The sequence below is a fragment of the Malaclemys terrapin genome, chromosome 8 (assembly GCF_027887155.1).
Source record: "Malaclemys terrapin pileata isolate rMalTer1 chromosome 8, rMalTer1.hap1, whole genome shotgun sequence".
Classification (NCBI taxonomy): Eukaryota; Metazoa; Chordata; order Testudines; family Emydidae; genus Malaclemys; species Malaclemys terrapin.
In genome coordinates this window covers 3,573,647-3,592,193 of record NC_071512.1, presented here as the reverse complement: position 1 = coordinate 3,592,193, position 18,547 = coordinate 3,573,647, and the positions used below count along the sequence as shown (strand labels likewise).

Sequence of the window (18,547 nt, the reverse complement as noted above, 5' to 3'; positions counted from 1 at the left end):
AGGTGCTTTAAGCCTGGGATAGCTGACCAGCGCTGCTTTCACTCCGACTTGAACTTGCCCATTTTGCAGTGAGCATGCAGCTAAAATCACTTGAGTACTGATAATCCTCCCATGTCTTTCCCCTATCCGCTGCCCCGCCCCACCCCGCCCACCCCACCCAGAAAGACAGACAGATTCTCTCACAAAGTACACAATTGACTGGGGAAGAATCCTGGAGCATCTCAGCGCAAGGAACTATGGAATATGCCCCCCCTCCCCCCCACACACAGGTGAGTGCAGAAACAGTGAGGATACAGTAACACGGGGAAGGCTTTGGTGTTCACTTACACTTGGGCGAGGCTAACCCAGGTTCTCAGACCCAAGTTACCTGTGCAGTGATGGCTTACTCTGTGTGTTTGTACAGTGCCTAGCACACTGGGCCTTTGATCTTGGTTGGAGCCTGTAGTCTCTACTATTATGTAATAATAATTGTAAGAATGAACAGATTTCAAATCAAAATTATTCCAAAGTTGTTTTGTGGCAAGGACATATGATTCTAAATATCCCTGAAGAGGAATGTATCTGATTATGGAAGATTTCCCGCCCCCCATATTTAAAAGTACTTGATAGCTAGGTGGTAAATTTGACAGCTATATGAGGTTAATTGCATATCAGGAGTGTACACGTGCCAAACAAGTTAAGCATCAGAGAGCTTTAGGGTGAGTTTCACCACTCTGGAATTGGTGTAAGATCAGAATCAGGCCCAGCGATGGTACCTCTTTGCAAAGTGCTTAGGAATTCATTGATGACAGGCCCACGAGGGTGACGTATGCTATGAATGCTCTGATGCTATGAATAAAGAGACACAGCACAAGTTTCTTGTTAATTGCCTATTCAAAGTAATTATTGCTTTGAAGCATGTAGGTTACTCCTGCTGTTTCTGGGACACATCATGACATATTAAATAAATCCTGAGTGCACAAAGGCACATCTAATGTATGTGTGTGTTTCTATTGATTTGTTTTTGGAGTCTTCAGGCACTATAACTTTGAATGTAAATGTGCCAGCCCCCCTGTCATATCTTACACAGTTACTGGGAGGCTGGTGATTGAGGGCTGCTAACCGTTATAAAAATAGCACACTTGTGGTAACATAGGGCATTAAAATTCTGACTAGCAAGGCTGGTTCTTATGCTTTCTGGACAGGCCTGTTAACTTTTTGAAAGATTTGCAGTGGAGTTTCTGCAGTAAAATAATAAAAACAGGTAAGTGAACAGGGACACGAGACTGGGAGATAGTTTGTACCAGATGAAAAACTGGCAAAACTCTGGCAGTGTTCCAGAAAATACTCAATGTCGTGTTCCCTGCACCCGCCACTTCCTTTCTTTTGAAGGCCTAAAAGCCTGTGTGATTTCTGTGAAGGCAGCGGAACTCTTTGCTGTTTTGTTACAGTGAATGGATTTAACCTCTCTGTGGTTGTGCAGACGGGGAGTTCTACAGTCAATGTAGCGCTGTTTTGTTTTTTTTATTTCTGTGATGATGAATAGTCAGAGTGATAGTTAAGTGAGAATGTTCAGTGAGGCTGATGTGAGAACAGGCCAGTGCTATTTCAGGCCAGTAGTTCAGATACTCATTTACTACTCTATTGAGAAACTCTCAACCTCTGGCCTTCTCAAGCAGTAGGTCTGCTGCAGACGTTACATGGCATCGTGACGGCACAGTAGGTTACCTGTTACTTAAATTTCAGCATCCTTTAAAAAATGTTTCATAAGCAATGGTGAATAAATGTCCCGCATTGATTTCATCTATGCATCTCTTCCGTAAGGCAGAATGATGCAAAACCATTAAGCCATTCATTAGATTAACTTTGTATTTGGCAAGTGGTTTAGTGGGAAAGGGATTTAGTTTAACACTTTGGAATATAACTGCATCTTATTTCCTTATTTCTAAATGTGAGGGAAGTTTACTCCCATGCCACCATACCGATAGCTCAGTGGTTTGAGCATTGGCCTGCTAAACCCAGGGTTGTGAGTTCAACCCTTGAGGGGGCCATTCAGGGATCTGGGGCAAAAATCTATCAGGGACGGTACTTGGTCCTGCTGTGAAGGCAGGGGACTGGACTCGATGACCTTTCAAGGTCCCTTCCAGTTCTATGAGATAAACCTATCTCCATTTAAGCGATGTGACATGAGATGGACGGGCATTTCCGAACGATTAGAGGATGCCATGCAGGACTTTTAACTACCAGGGTAAAAATGCAATATCTCTTAGGGCTAGATTGTAATTTTAGCAAGGGGTCGTATGACAGTGGCACCAGCCCAAGGGAAGCCCTAGGAGACATTGCTCCCTGTTATCCTGCAGATAAATTACTGTTAGCTCTTGAAAAGGAACGGCTTACTTGCCTTTGCGCCTGCTACTCTGCCCAACAAGAGTGCTTGGGTGGAGGAGTCAGTGCTTCATAGACTATCAGGGTTGGAAGGGACCTCAGGAGGTCATCTAGTCCAACCCCCAACTATCCCTCAGCCCTGCTTGCCTTCTCCTCACCTATTTCTCCCATTGGAGAGTATCTGGAGCGCATGGGGGTTATTTTTAGCATTAAGGGCGGGACATGACATGCGTCACCGCTGTTCACATCAGGATACTTTGGTTGGAATGATGAAAATTCCAAAGCAGCCAAACCTGGAGAAGTTTCCACCTGTATTGTGCATTTGGTTACAGTAGGAATAAAGCCTGGCCGTAAAGATGAACTTTTCATTTATCCACAGTAGTTTGTTAAGGAATTAAAGTGCATCTGTTCTTCCAGAGTCATAATAAAGATTTCTGCAGTTTTGTATAGGAGAAGGTTGCTGGAGTGTGAACCACTGTGCTCTTAGACAATCCATGATTATAATTATAGGCTCTCCTACGAGAAAGAAGCTTAGAAGAAAAAGAAAATTGCAAGGACTCAATAGTGAATTGAATCTTAAATCTTTAGAGGAAGAGAAGGGAATACACACATGCCACTTCAAATATTGGCTTGAAACCATATATTCTTTTTCATATTCAGATCCATTGATCCTTACCAGGGGTCTTTAGTTAACCAGAGATTTGGGGGCAGTACCAGACCTGTCCATCTCTGGAGTGAAGACTAAGAGTCAAATTTTTAAAGATATTTAGGTGCCTAACTCCCATTGATTTCAATGGGAGTCAGGTGCCAGAATACCTTTTAAAAATCTGGCCCTAAGCCCCTCCCGCTGATGGGATAGACAGTTTTTTCCCCTCCATCTCTGCCTTGGAAGGGTCCAGAGCTCATTGCCATAACACTACATCTGCAAGACCCCGTGTAACGTGCATCACACTGGACCTAAAGTCTGCAGCAGTCTGGTGCGGTGGGTTGGAAGAGCTGTGGCAGCTTTATTTATAATTTTTAAACAAGAAAGATACTGTCTTTGAATTAGGACAAAGAGTCTGGTTGCTGTGGCAGATCTCCTTAGGCAGGGAGGGTCCTGGTTGATTCTCCACTCCAGGAAAGCTCAATCCCCTCCCCAGCTTGGTAGGGGGAGAGAGCTTCCATCCCTGCACGCCCTCCACATCAAGGGCAAACTCAGTGGCAGCAGAGTGGAGCCTCAATCCAATAGCATCATCCCTCTTAACAGAAAGATTTGGATAACTGAAGACAGACCCCCTTTGAACCTCCAGATCATTCACAAGACACGCATCTTCTTTGCCCGTCTCAATGGTCTCTGTTCAAATGGTTTCTATTCCTAGCAAACCCAAAAGACTGCCAATCTGACTCTTGTCCTAATTGACAGAACTGCTAAGATTCTGCCACACAGAAAAAAATCCCCTAACTCGGGGTCCAGTAGGTCATCCAGAACCCTGGAAGGCAAAATTTATCAGCCTGGAATTTGAGAAGGAACAGTTACAGTGGAAGAGAAAAGGATTCTCCGTTCATGTGATTTCCATGCTAGGGGACATTGTGCCAGTGGAAAACACTCCTCCATTTGGTTGGATTTTAAACACAGATTCAGGGATCAACAGAGCTGATGCAGATCTGTAAGGATTGTTGAGATTCTGGAATTTTTGCCCAATGGTGTCTCCATGAACTTCAAGGTAAACACCCAGAAAATATATCCCTCGCCCCTATTGAGTCTGGAGTCATCGAGACCAGGCAAGATTTCCTCTCAGCCAGTCATCGAAAGGTTTCTTGGAGCATTGCCTTTGTTCTCCACTGGTCCCCAGGGGACATTGGTCTAGTTTGATGATCCTGTCAAGCACCCTTTTAAGCCTTTCTTCTCAGTCTCTTTTTACTGAGACTTGATATATTATCTTGAGAGGCACAACAGCATCGCCCCTTTCCTCCATACCTGTATAGAGCCATGAGATGTGCTATGTACCACTGCAGGTGTCTAATCTCCTCTTACTGACGCGTTGCGGGGTGGCGGCAGAGAGGAAGAATCTGCACCCTTTGACCAAAGGATGTGTGTAACTCAATGAGTCGCACTGTTGTCTCCTTGCCGCAGGGTCTGGATTACAAACCCCACTCCTGGTGGGGTACTGACCTCACGGCCAGTGGCTGACACTGCAGCGGGAAGAGGGTTTGGGGGATGCCGATGCTCATTCAGCAGAGCGCTCCCCTTTCCTTTAGACACACTGCACTGTGGTCAGTTCTGCTCATCTCAAGTAGCTGTCAAGCAGGTAGTGAAAGATTCCATGGTATTATCTGCAAGTCGTGGCATCCAGGATGATGTACCCCAATTAATTAAACTAGATGGCAGCGTCCGAGGCAGTCTGTGGGCTAACGGATTGTCCAGTTACTGTTCTACCAATATCTCACTAATTGCTTTGTAAAAATACAGAGATGCTGCTTACGAAGGGTGCTCTGTAGAACCAAATTCTCTTGCATCAGATGGTCTCATATCCCACGATATAATAAAAGTACAGCGAGTAGCAGAAACAAGCGGAGCTTTCTTTCCCAACAGAATAAAAATAATGAGGAGTGAAAGGGAGATGGTTGTGCTATACACAGACTGCTAGTTTGACCAGCGACTGTACCTGCATTACATTTAGGTAGCACGACATGTCTGTACTCAGAAAGAGGAGCATGATGGAACCAGTAGGGAAACCGAACCTTTCACCTCTGGAAGATAATTATTCCAGGCCAAGGTGGAGATTTTTCTTCATCAGGGCAGTATATCAGAATGAAGCTTGTAGAGCAGCTGCGTGCATTTAACCTGATTTCTGAATGAATAAAGGCCAGGGCTGCTCGGATAAGGGTAACAAGTATGGGAAACATTAAGACTTTAATAGAAGAATAATTATTGTCCTTGCCAACAGAATATTTGCTCTTACATCCGTATAATATTAATCTTGAAGGTCTCTTTTTTTGCATTTCTCATGACAGCCCTGCTAAGCATAGGGGGAGGGGTGGGTAAGGTTGTGTGTCTGTGTATGGGGACATGCCTTCTGTTTAAAAACGTCAATGAAGACATTTCAGACTATTGATGAATATCCTCTAGAATGTAAGGAAGTCCCATGCCATCTCACGGAACAGGACTCTCTAATGGTAATATTGCCTTGAAAATTACAGCCTACGTAGTCTGAGAATGATTCAGGGTAATTACATTAGTGTTGCCGGAGAAATGAAAAGGAACACTTTCCATCTTACCTAATAACAAGCTCTGCTGGTCTGTACGCCTTAAATTATTTCCATGAAGAACCTGCAAATGATAGAAATCATCAGACTAATTAGCAGGTGTGGGTTGGTGGGGGCGGAGTGTATTGCATGACAATCGGTGTTTGGCTGAAGGGGCAGGCCGCACTGTTGCTGCTGGGGAAATAGCCTTGGTGAGACCTGATGCAGAGGCTTTCTGATTAGTGAAGTTAGGATCTATAAATGAGTTCAGGGAATTCACAGGTCCTGGACCTGGAGAATCGCCTATCACAAGTACTTTGGGTCAGCATGTATAACACTGAGCATTGTCCATGTTATTGGCAGGTTACACCTGGGAAGCTGACTCAGAAATCTCCCCTGCCTCCAGCCCTTCTCCGTGCAGGAAATGAAAACTCTGTGGGTATGTCTACATTGCAATAAAACAAGTGTGACTGGCCCATGTCAGCTGGCTCAGGTAGCAGAGCTATCACATTGTAGTATAGACATTTGGGCTCAGGCTGGAGCCTGGGCTCTGGGACCCTCCCCCATGTGGGGTCCCATAACCCAGGCTCCAGCCCAAACCCAGACATTTACACTGCAATGTTATAGCCCCGCGAGCCCAAGTCAGCTGATATGGGCCAGCCGTGGCTTTTCATTGCAATGTAGACATACCTCGCCATACCCACCGCCTCCTCTCTTGGCTTCTAATCCACCTCGGGGGCCGGTCTGATAGTGGGACCCGGAGTGCAGAAGGGTCCTCTGTCAGATCCAGGCGTTTGGCAGCAAGTGTGCAGTAATGGCGATGACCTGATAATTCTCTGAAGGCTGAGCGCCAACGCGCTAAATCTCTGGCTGCCTAACACCTGGGAATGTGATGCTTGTTTTGTGTCAGCAGGGTGTGGTGCTTCATCACAGAGCAGAGATGGGAGGATTTATACCTTTCGGATCCACTTTCACTGTATTGTCCCCAGCCCTTAGGGCAAACCATGCCGTTCAGAGCCTCACCTCTCCGCACACCGGGCCAGCTTCTGTCTACATCTGGGGGAAATCCTTTGGCTCCAGTAACAAAGTTGAGGTCATTGGAGTTACTCTGGGTTTACCGAGGTGTAACCGAGGGCAAAATCTGCCCCCCCAGTCCTCTTTTAAGATTTCAGTTTTTGTTCCTCTCGGAGTGGCTCTGCTGGCGTGTCTGTTATTTTAGCAGTGTTATAGAAGCCACTCAGACTACTGGATTAACTCAGCATTACTATCAGCACTGCTTTTAAGATGTGGCCCGTTTTTACCCTGTCTCACTTTAGCTGTCAGTCTGCTGCTGTGTGTTAACCACAGTTGGGGACAAATTGCAAAAATCAGAGCCAGATCCAGAATGCTTTGAAGTCGGGGGGGATAGGTAAGGCTGGGATTGTCACTTATGCCTTGTACATGGCAGGTTGCAGGGCTGCTACTCGCGGGTGAGGCTTCTTTAACAGATATGGTCTGGTAACAGAGACACCGCAAGGCAGGGAAGATCTCCGAGCCCGGGCTCCACCCCGAGCCCAAACATCTACACTGAAGGTGTTAGCCCCATTGCCCAAGCCAGTGACCAGGGCTCTGAGACTCAATGCCAGGTTTTTTTTATCTCAGTGTAGACATACCCCAAAGTGCTTAACACTAAGGTCTGTTACACACACCACCACCTAGAGGCTGAATAGTATAATACAGTTTAGCATTCGATTACAGGGATCTTATGTCAGGTACATATGCAGATTCAGTGGGGCGGCCCATTAAAGTGAAGCACATACTTGAATGCTTTGCTGGCTATCACAGGGCCAGAAAGCGCCTCACCTCCCGAGCCCCTGTGTATCCTCCCCTGGGGTTCAGTTACAGGGAATAAACAATACCTCAGATTTCTAGAGAGTGCTTTCTCCTTTTCTCCCTTCTGACCCTTTCAGCCACCCAGCCAGGCAGAGTCAAATCCCTGGTTTTGGTTCCCTGGTGACTTGTGCCCTCACTTAATTATAGCCTGTGATCCCTTGGATCTCACAGGAGTCACTTTACTTGTTATAACATCGCATCCTTTCCCTCCTCCTTCGTCCCCTGACCCCCATCACACATTTCTCCGATGAGGTTCTCCCTATCTCCTATGAAATACCCACTGGCTATTTTACAGACTACTGCCCATTGGTCATGCTGACCAATATTGCCTCGTATTCCCCCTTCTGGTCTGTGTGTAACCATCTGTTGTCTCTTGTCTTGTACTTAGATTGGAAGCTCTTTGGGGCAAGGACTGCCATCTCAATGGTCTCAAGTTGCAGTGGGGGAGGTCTAGGTTGGATATTAGAAAACACTATTTCACTAGCAGGGTGGTGAAGCACTGGAATGGGTTACCTAGGGAGGTGGTGAAATCTCCATCCTTAAAGGTTTTTAAGGCCCAGCTTGACAAAGTCCTGTCTGGGATGATTTAGTTGGGAATTGGTCCTGCTTTGAGCAGGGGGTTGGACTAGATGACCTCCTGAGGTCCCTTCCAACCCTGATATTCTATGATTCTATGATCTCTTTTGTTCTGTTTGTACAGCATCTAGCGCAGCAGAGTCCCAGACCATGAGTAGGGCTCCTAAGTGCTATGGTAATACAAATAATAAAGAATACTAATGAAGGCAGGCTATTGTAATAATTGCCATTGGTTAAACAAGATGGGGACCCTGTATTTTTTTCTGATTACATCCCCCCTCAGCACTGCTGGGAGAAGTCCTTTCACAGAGCCAATATGACCTTTCTTTTGTTTGCTATCTCTGACCAAAAGAGTTAACTTATCAGAGAGCTCAGTATCTACATTACCTCTGAATTTAAAGAGACCAGGCTCCCATCAATCCTAGACTTTTATCCTACATGAATGCATATATCAAGTATGAATAATTGTCACACATCTGTAACTAAGGTCCAAGCCTGCAACTGCTTATGAACACATTAAAACGGAGATCAAAATGTGTGAGAAATTACCTTTTCTCCTCATTCTCATATTTTGAAATAGTTAATGGGTTAATACTTACGAATAGTCAGAGGATGGGAAAACACAAGAGATTGCTGAATTATCTAATTCAGAATTTAAAAACGGTCCTTGAAATTGTCAGAGCACGAGATCTGTGTGTGTAGGGGGCAGGGTAGTGGTATGCAAATAGGTATTATCCATTAAGCTGAATTAATTGTGTATTTATATATCAATGGCAAGTATTGAAGAACGTGGTTTCAGCTGCCACTGGATAACACTGTGAGCCTGACTACAGGTCAAGCTTAAGTGCAACAAACTTTAAGTAACAGTTTCCAATTTCCTTTCCTCTTTTACGAGTATTCTAAACCTGTTGTGTTCTGGTTCCAGCCAATTTTGTGCCTAATTTTGGCCTTACACTGAGGAACATCTTAATACACAAATGGTTCCATTGAAGCCAAAGGTGCCACTTGTGGAGCAAGGCGCTACCCAATATGAATAAGGGTGGCATAATCTTGCCCCCTGCCATACAAAATGGAAATCCTGACACATTTTGATCTCTGATTTCTAGGATACTGGAGCTTTTATATTATTTATTTAGTTCTGATATTGCAAATATCTCCAATGTTCTCTGAGTCCTCCAAACCCTGTCAGCACTGAGAAATAACGGTAGGTATGTAGATAATTATGTCAATATAATCTCAAGTTTATGCTTCACGGTTCATAGAGCTTAGGTAGCATTGGAGGCAACACAAAGGATGGCTCAATGATTATAAACCTAAGTGCCTTTAAGCCGCAGTATTGAGGCTTGAAAACATTTAAACATAATGTGTACAAATGAGAAGGGATGAAAACAACTCCGGCAAAATGGCTGAGCTCCAAGGATCTTTTTATGTGTTTCTTGATGACAAAATAGTTAGACGGTAACGCAATTCACATTCAGATGCCCTTAAGTACCAGTGAGGTTTGTGCAATGCCTCACAGCTTTAATGTCAATATTTATACACTTGGCCTACTAATTATACCATTGCAAAAAAAAAAAGAGGCAATATTAATGCTGTCAACCCTCCATGTCTATACTTGCATCATGCCATTAATGCAGAAAATATGCTATAATTAGGAATTATGGTGTGACAGACTGATCGTATCCTGGACTAACCTTAGAAAATTAAGATAAACTTTATGGAATTATTGAATTAGGTTTAACACCTTTGGTGTCCATTGTATTAAAAATGCAATTGCTTTTGTGTTATTGTAGGATTATCTGTAACTTTTCTAGGGATTTGATTAATGTAAATGTTAGGAAGTTGCAAAAACTGGGACACTATGTGGGAAGTGGGTTTCTTGGGAAGTACTTGGAAGGCCTTTGGAAACTATGCTTTCTGGAGAGACTCATTGTCTGCTAATTATGTACTCCTGGAAACTTCAGATCAAAGATCCTGGAACTGTATAAAGAGTGGACTAAACTTTTCATGTGTGTGCTAGTTCTCAACTGAGACGGTTATGAGCTTGTGACCACAAAAGAAACCTCTTTGGGTGTATGAGGGACTCGCCTGCCAGAGCCCATGCTGAAGATAGCTTGGGGGGAATTTCCAGTAAGCTTAGTAGCATACGTATAGGTTCTTTTATTGTTTTTAATATGTTTTCTCTGTAGTGCTTATACCCTAAGAATAAATATACTGGCATAGGAACTGTTATGTGGTAACTTATAACCACTGGCTATCATTCTGTTGTTAGTCTCTGAAGAGAAGGAAAGAGAAGCCTGCTTAGGCAGCCTGTCTTTTGCTGGGAAAATCACAGTATAGTCAAGGAACTGTGCAGTGTGGAGATACCCTGATCAGGAGGGAGCGCGACATGTGTCTCTAGAAGAACATAAAAATGGCCATACTGGGTCAGACCAAAGGTCAATCTAGCCCAGCATCCTGTCTTCCGACAGCGGCCAATACCAGGTGCTTCAGAGGGAATGAACAGAACAGGTAAACATCAAGTGATCCATCCCCTGTCACCCATTCCTAGCTTTTGGCAAACAGAGGCTAGGGACACCATCCCTGCCCATCCTGGCTAATAGCCATTGATAGACCATGAACTTATCTAGTTCTTTTTGGAATCCTGTTATAGTCTTGGCCTTTACAGTATCCTCTGGCAAGGAGTTCCACAGGTTGACTGTGCATTGTGTGAAAAAATACTTCCTTTTGTTTATTTTAAACCTGCTGCCTATTAATTTCATTTGGTGACCCCAAGTTCTTGTTTTATGAGAAGGAGTAAATGATGTTTCCTTATTTACTATTATATCGATATCCTCATTTAATCTGAGTCACTCTAGTTCATCCATCTTATCATTTAGACTTCTAGTATTTGTAAATAAGCACTTCAAAAACTTGTCACTTGTTAGCTGTCTGCCATTACATGATGTAATTGAATGGGACTTTTTTCATTTGATTGTTTCTCATCAGATCCTACCTGTATTTTATCATCTTCCGTCCTCTCCTCCTTACTAGGACATAGAGAATCTCCATTAATAGATCCTCCCCAAAGGGATGCCTCTGTCCGAACCACATGCTCCTCTGCACCTGTCGGCTTTCCCTCAGCCCTTAGTTTAAAAACTGCTCTAAAACCTTTTTAATTTTAAGTACCAGCAATCTGGTTCCATTTTGGTTTAGGTGGAGCCCATCCTTCCTGTATAGGCTCCCCCTTTCCCCAAAGTTTCCCCAGTTCCTAATAAATCTAAACCCCTCCTCCCTACACCATCATCTCATCCATACATTGAGACGCCGCAGTTCTCCCTGTCTAACTGGCCCCGTGCGTGGGACTGGAAGCATTTCAGAGAATACTATCATGGAGGTCCCGGTTTTCAATCTCTTACCTAGCAGCCTAAATTTGGCCTCCAGAACCTCTCTCCTATCCTTCCCTATGTCATTGGTACCTACATGTACCATGACCACCTGCTCCTCCCCAGCACTACACATAAGTCTATCTAGATGTCTTGAAAGATCCACAACCTTCACACCAGACAGGCAAGTCACCATGCAGTTCTACCGCTCATCACAAACCCAGCTATCTATGTTTCTAATGATCGAATCGCCCATTACTAATACCTGTCTCTTCCTAATAACTGGAGTTTGCACCCCTGGAGAGGTATCATCAGTTCAAGAGGATACCACGACATCATCTGGAAGGAGGGTCCCAACTGTGGGATTGTTTCCCTCTGCTCCAGTTGGATGTTCTCCTTCCCTGAGACTTTCATCCTCCTCAACATCACAGAGGCTGTCAGACCGGGGGTGGGACCATTCTACTGTGTCCCGGAAAGTCTCATCTGTGTAACTCTCTGTCTCCCTTAGCGCCTCTAGCTCAGCCACCCTGGTCTCCAAAGCCCATACACGGTCTCTGAGGGCCAGGGTCTCCTTGCACCGGATGCACACATACGCCACCCACCCATAGGGCAGGTAATCATACATGCTGCATTGGGTGCAATAAACCGGGTAGCCCCCACTCTGTTGTTGGACTTCTGCCTGCAGTCTCCTTTTACTTCTGCATCTCGTTCCTTTGTTGATGTTTTGTTTTTAATCGGGGGGTGTTTATGGCTTTAAGTTTAAAGAATGTTTAGTGTATCTTCCCCCCCACACACTCTCCCTCGCAAAACTCCCATGTTAACTGTTCCTGTTCACTAGCTCCTCTGGTCGTTTAGGAGTGGGCCTTTTAAAGCTCTGGTCTTCCTGAGTAGCTCTCCCCTCCCCGCCCTCCGGTTAAGGGTTGATGGTGCTAAGGGGCTTAGGGATCAAAGCCTCATTAAGAAGCTCTCAGTCTTGCTTAGCAGGCTTCTAGGCTTAGCACACACAGGGTCAGCACACAGGGTCCTCCAAACAAACAGACCACAGGGTATATTTCAGTCAAGCAGCAAGCACACCACAAACACACACACACACACACTACAGACAACAAACTTACCTCAAGGGTCATGTAATCTCTCCCCCTTCACCTGGAGAACTCTCTCGCAACTCCACCCAAGAGCGGTAGCGGCTAGGGAAGCCTGAGAGCAGGTGCCCTTGCTAAACCCGTAAGAGGAAGTGCAAGTGCCTTGAACTGGGACATAGGAACATTGGGGGAAGAGATTATTTTCATTTCTAGTAGGGGATGGAGCCCTCTTGAGTATTTGAAGCAAAGCACGAGTACCATGGTAAGTACTGAGTCAACCTACAGCAAAGGGTCAAAATGGTCCCACTAGAGCTGGGGTCTCAAACTCAGTTTACCTTAGGGCAAGTGCCAGTCCTCAAATCTTCCCAGCGGACCGTCACTCATGCCGCCCAGAATCCGCCCCCCAAAAAAACTCTGCCCCTCACCTGCCTAAGGCTCTGGGATGGAATTTGGGTGGGGGAGGAGGTCTGGGGTAGGGGATTGGGGTGCAGGCTCTGAGAGGGAGTTTGGGGGGAGGGGGTATGGGAAAGGGGAGGGGCACAGGCTCTGGGAGGGAGTTTGGGGGCAGGAGGGGGTATGTGGGGAGGGGGCACAGGCTCTGGAAGGGAGTTTGGGGGCGGGAAGGGGGTATGTGGGGAGGGGGCGCAGGCTCTGGAAGGGAGTTTGGGGGCGGGAAGGGGGTATGTGGGGAGGAGATGCAGGCTCTGGGAGGGGGTCGGGGGTGCGGCGCTTACCTGGGGCTCCAAAGCGGGGCGGGCCAGGGGAATTCCACGCGCTTGTGCCCCCAGGCACCGCCCCCGCAGCATCCCATTAGCCTCAGGGGCGATCGGGGCGGGGGCAGCGCGCGGAGGCACTGCCCTGCCCCACCCCTGGGCCACAGGGAGGGGCCAGCGGCCACTGGAATGAGCAGGCAGACACCGCTCAGCTCTGCTGTGCTGCTGGGCCCCAGGGGGGACGGAGAGTGCCCGGGAGTGGCCGGCGGGGCCAAGGAAGAGACCCAGCCCCAAAACTGCTGGAGCCCGGCAGGCCACATTGGGGAGGCTCACGGGCTGGGAGTTCGAGACCTCTGTGCTAGAGCCTTGCTACTCACTGAGGCCCGGCTCCAGCAAAGCACTTAAGCGCATGCTTAAATTTAAGCACATAAGAAGTCCTACTGAAAGTTAGTCGCCCTGTTTAAGTATGTTGTTTACTGGGGGCCCAGGTGAAATAGGATAGAAGGCAAAGGAGTGGTTTAGTCCGGCAATCGCTTTTTCAAGTGCCTGATATTCCAGTATAACAAAATATCTACATTATCTGAATCTGCAGTTCATTTTATTCTATTTTAGTTTGTTTATGCTAACAGATACCTGGGGTTTTACAGCGGTGGTGGTGGTTTGTTATTGGCTGGAGGCCCTGAAAGAGGATATCATTGTGGTCATTGCAGACAGTTCTAGGAGACTCTCCTTTAGCTGGAATGATAGTGCTTCCTATTTTGGATTGAAGAGACTGTGATTCATACTCTGTCAGGAGTTGAATCCTTACAAGCTGTGCAAATAAGAATGAAATGCTATCGCCATCGGTAACACTCAGGACAGCTGTATCCCTTTTGCTCAGCTTAGTGTTGTGCAAGATCATGCAGACTGAATGATTTTTTTCACTTTGGGCCAGAACCTGCTGGTTTTACTCATGCTAAGAGGCATGGTGCCGTTGAAATCAGTGGGATTAAGGTGCTGAGGGTTGCAGAATCTGTTCTATGTATGTAGGCTGCACAGTGCATTTGAAAATACAGTATCTGGTTTAAACTGCTTTGTTTGGAGAAGTTACTTAATGGGAATGTTGGAGCCAAATGATGCCATCTTGCAGAAAGTGACACTATGGGCCCAGTCCCACTTCCACTAAAGACACTGGGAGCAGGCCCGGTTATTGTAATGTCAGCGGTCTTTTAAAGCACTGCGGACAGATGTGATCCTGCAGGTAACTCCCAGGGAGGTTTTGCAAGATCCTGCTCACAGGATGTGAATGGCAGGTCTCCTTCCTGAATGATGAACCAGTCCTTACTGTGGACTTGATGCAAAGCCCACTAAAGTCAGTGGACTTTCCGTTGGCTGCAATGGGCGTTGGATCAAACCATATACAAACCTTTCATTTACAAGGTTTGTATACTTTTGACTCTTGACTGTGTTTAAGTCTCATATAAACACTCCAGCCGGACTACGCGCCTCAGTAACTCAGAGAAAAGAATAAACTGATGAAACTGGTGTACATGGTTTTGAAAGAGAACGTGAAGGAAAAAAATATTACTCTCTCTCTTTAAACTGTCTCTTTTCTGTATTGTTACCTTGACAACTCTGCTGCTGTTTTTCATCTTTGGTGGGACTTAACTATGGTGAAAGAGGGGGACATCCCTGTATGTTTCCACATCTACTCCAGCCTCCTTCACAGGCACGTGTCAATTACAGGGCATCTAAAGCAACAGAAAACCCTGTTCCTTATGGTGACCTATGGTGTCATCTGGAAATTATTACAGATACTAAGAACTGGGACCCATTCTGATTAAAGGTACAACATCATGTCTTTTTGTTTAAGCCAAGACCACAGTAATGTTAATTTCCTGGAAGAAGAGATTCAAAGTGCTTTAAATATTTTTCAGGGGTTAGCACAGCTCGAGAGCAGGGAGGAATGAAAGTGCTTGAAAAATAATTGTATTATTTTTGGTATAAGCAGCTACAGGAGTGTATGTCAAGATTAGGGTACAGCTCTGATGTGCTGAGCTGAGTCTAGAGGGGATAAAAATATCCTTTCTTTTCTTGCAATTGAAATTTCACTAGAGGCAGAGGCAAAGGTAAGGGGAATGTGGTGGTGAATTGAAATTTGAATCCCTATCTTACTTTGCTTTTATTAGGGCTGGAAAAGCTGCCTGCTAACCCAGATCAGCCCAAGACCGTTGATACTGGGAAATGTTAAGAAACAGTAGAGATATTAGCGGCAAAACCTACCACTCTCAAGAAAAGTTGGTGAAGAAAATGACTAACATTCGTATTTGTTGCCAAAATGGCTCGCTTTATAGTTGCAAACACAAGACATGCAGAACCCCCCACCCCAGGCTCAGTGCAGGGGTGTGTCAGGGGGAAGGGCTCTTGAATGCAAAACGCATGTGTTTTCAATTGATATCTGGAGCCAGACCAGTAGCTGTAACTTGGCCTGACAAAGCCTTATTGAAGTACAGACAGAGTGTAGTTTCAAAGCAGTTAGGAAAAGAACGGGAATGCTGTTCAGGAAATTCTTCAGGCATGGGCAGGGGCTTGGCTGCAATTCTGCTGGTGGAAAATCTGACAGGGGCAGCTTCTGATCACAGGCACGGGCTAGGCCTAGTGCTGGTCTGAAAGCAACACGGCATCTTCTTGCGTACCCCCAGCACACGCCACGATTGTCTATTTTGCATCTGGCGACTGAAAGAGAGGTAAGAGGGCTATTGTTCTTTCTCTGTACAATTGGTTTGTTTTGCTGTTCTTTTGTTCTGGCGCAGGAGAGACTGTTTCCTTTCAGCAAATTGTTTAGAGAGGAAGAATTTGGGAATATGCGGTTGTGGCATGTTTGCTAAAGAATCCCACTAGTTTTGGGTTGGGTGTCAGTTTCTTTCTAACTTTTCTTTCACGCTAATCCTGCAGCCAATTCAACTCTTGCCTCTAAGTGTGCAGATGTTTGCAGACGCACTGACCAAATGATTCCCAACTTTTTGTTTTTCTAACGCAAGTCTGAGTGCAGCCAAAGAGTATTTTAAGGGCATCAGCATGTGTGTGTGTAACAAAAAGACAAGACAAAAAGTACTGTAGTCCAAATGCAGTCCGTGGATATTATACACAGCACATTGTCTGCAATAGTAATAAATGCATATGTAAAATAGCATTTTTGATGGGCTTGGGGGGTGTAGGGATCGGCTATTGCTAAATGTTCCTGTTATGGATTCACCAAATAATATATTGAGATTGTTAGAACAGGAGGTAATCCTGTTCCAATCATCACTTTATGATTTTTCAGCAATGTTTTTCTCTTTTCCAACATTTGCTTCTGTATTTGTTAGAGCACCAGCCAAATAAAGCACATTAAACAACACAAAACCCAGTCTAGGGAGATTAGAACTAAAGACTTTAATTTAACTTGTATTTCCGCTCTAGCTGCACATTTTCTTAGGATTAAGCTTCTTTCCAAGAATAACTAAGACACATTAATGACAAATAATTTCCCTGTTTAGCAGACTGCCAGATTTGTGCTTTACTCCCTCATCCTCTCTGTTGCAGCATTAAAGCTGGAGGCTTTCCTCTGCCGTGATAGCATCTCCTTCTATGCTGTGTTAGTGTGTGGAAGTTAGGGCCGATGAAAATGTCAGAAGGCAGGCTCTGTTCTAGCTTCAGCCTGCCTCGCCTCAGTCTCTCACCAAGCAGACGTTTGATGTGCTGAGGATTTTGAGCCAGGCTATGTGGGTAGGGTTAAAAAGAGAAGGTAAGATAGCGCTGCATTACCAAAAAGGGCGGGGCAAACGTGGGGCTGGGTCAACCGCAGTTCAGGAAAATAGGCCCAGAGCCTGCTTTTCCTGTTGGCCGGCAGGACCCAACATACAGTAGCCGAGTGACCTCTCCCTTTGGTGACCCACGACATTCTCAGTGACAAAATGAGGTTGATAACCAAAGCTGATCAAGCCCAGTGTGGGATTGACTGGAGCCTCGCTCTGTGTCGCCAATGAAGGACTGCTTTGTTGGCTAAACCAGAGCAAGGCTGAATAGTTAGGAACCCGTGGTAGATGCAATGGTGTAAAGTAGATAGTAGATTTGTTCCTTGAATGAATTTTGGGCAGCTTTGGGGCAAAGCCCTGGGGGGTGCATCACACCATGAGAGAGCCAGTCGCACAGAGAGGTAACCAACACACCCATGCGCTCCCTAGCTTCAGAACGGGGCGGAGGGGAGGGACAGATTTATGGGGGAGGTGTGGCAGCTTCCTCACTGGCTGTAGTAGCCACTGCTTCTTTCTTTGCTGGAGGCTGTCTGCAGACTCAGGTCGATGTCGGTGCGTAAGTTATGTCCTGGTCACGTTGTCAAGATTTCCTGTGACCAGGACACACATTTTTTAAAGTGAAACTCCTGCAGCATCTGAGGATAAAATATTGCATTAGCTGGAGAAGGTGACATGCCAAGATAGAAGGAAATGCGGCAACCTGCAGCTGCATTAGCAACAGCTGTGTCCAACATGGATTCTGGAGTAGCAGCTAGAGAGCAAAGATTCATGTGGCCTTGTTCAGATTTTCATTTGATCCATTAGCAGTGAGACATTGGTTTAAAACAAAGGCTTGTGCAGTTCACTGAGCAAGGAGAGCACATCTTTGAAGGATGGGATGACCTGTAGTTACTATGGGAATTACATTAACACTCAAGATTTTAGAATAAGATGGCTGGAAGGGAGGAGGAGCTGGATTCCAGAGACTATCAAGAGATGAATCTGTGTTGAGTCCATTTACATCAAGAGTTTTCAAAATAGAGCTTGGGGGGATTTGAAAATTTTTGAGGTATCAAAAAATATTCCTGTTCCGAATCGGGACAAAGAGTCGAAATCTTGGAATTTTTGAAAAATTCCCTCCTCCCCCGCCTCCTCCCCCCCCCCCCCCCGCACACACACACACACAAAAACCCACGGGTTGGGTCATTCAAAAAGTTTCTTTGATAAGTTTGAAACCTGTTGTTTTGATTTTGATCATTTTAATTTTTTTAAACTTTTTAAAAATTCTAATAAGCTTAGTTTTTCAACCAAAAAGTATTTTTGAACAGAGAGTATTTTTCATTCTGAAAATTTCAAAATGTTCTGTTTTGACAATTTCAAACATTTTAAAATGGCTTTTTTCTGAATCGACAAATTCATTGAAACTGACCTCCCATGAAAAGTTTCAGTTTTGACAAATTGGTATATTTTGACACCAAAACAACAACAACAACAACAACAAAACGTGTGACAAAAAATTCCTGACCAGTTTTATTTCAGAGGATTGTGGAGGAAGAGAGGTTAGTGCACAAAGTAGATCAGAGATTAAGTTT

At 45.2% G+C, this 18,547-nt stretch overlaps 1 protein-coding gene across 5 annotated transcripts in view; it reads left to right on the top strand.

The window, feature by feature from the left end:
* Positions 1–18,547, top strand: part of SGCD (sarcoglycan delta) — a 503,319-nt gene that overhangs the window by 273,705 nt on the left and 211,067 nt on the right. Inside the window, exon 1 of one of the 5 annotated variants that reach the window (XM_054037342.1) lies at positions 15,653–15,926. The exons of the other annotated variants lie outside the window; for them this stretch is intronic. The gene's annotated coding sequence lies outside the window, so the exon portion shown is untranslated. Of the gene's footprint in view, positions 1–15,652; positions 15,927–18,547 lie in introns of those variants that run through there. 5 annotated transcript variants of the gene reach the window in all.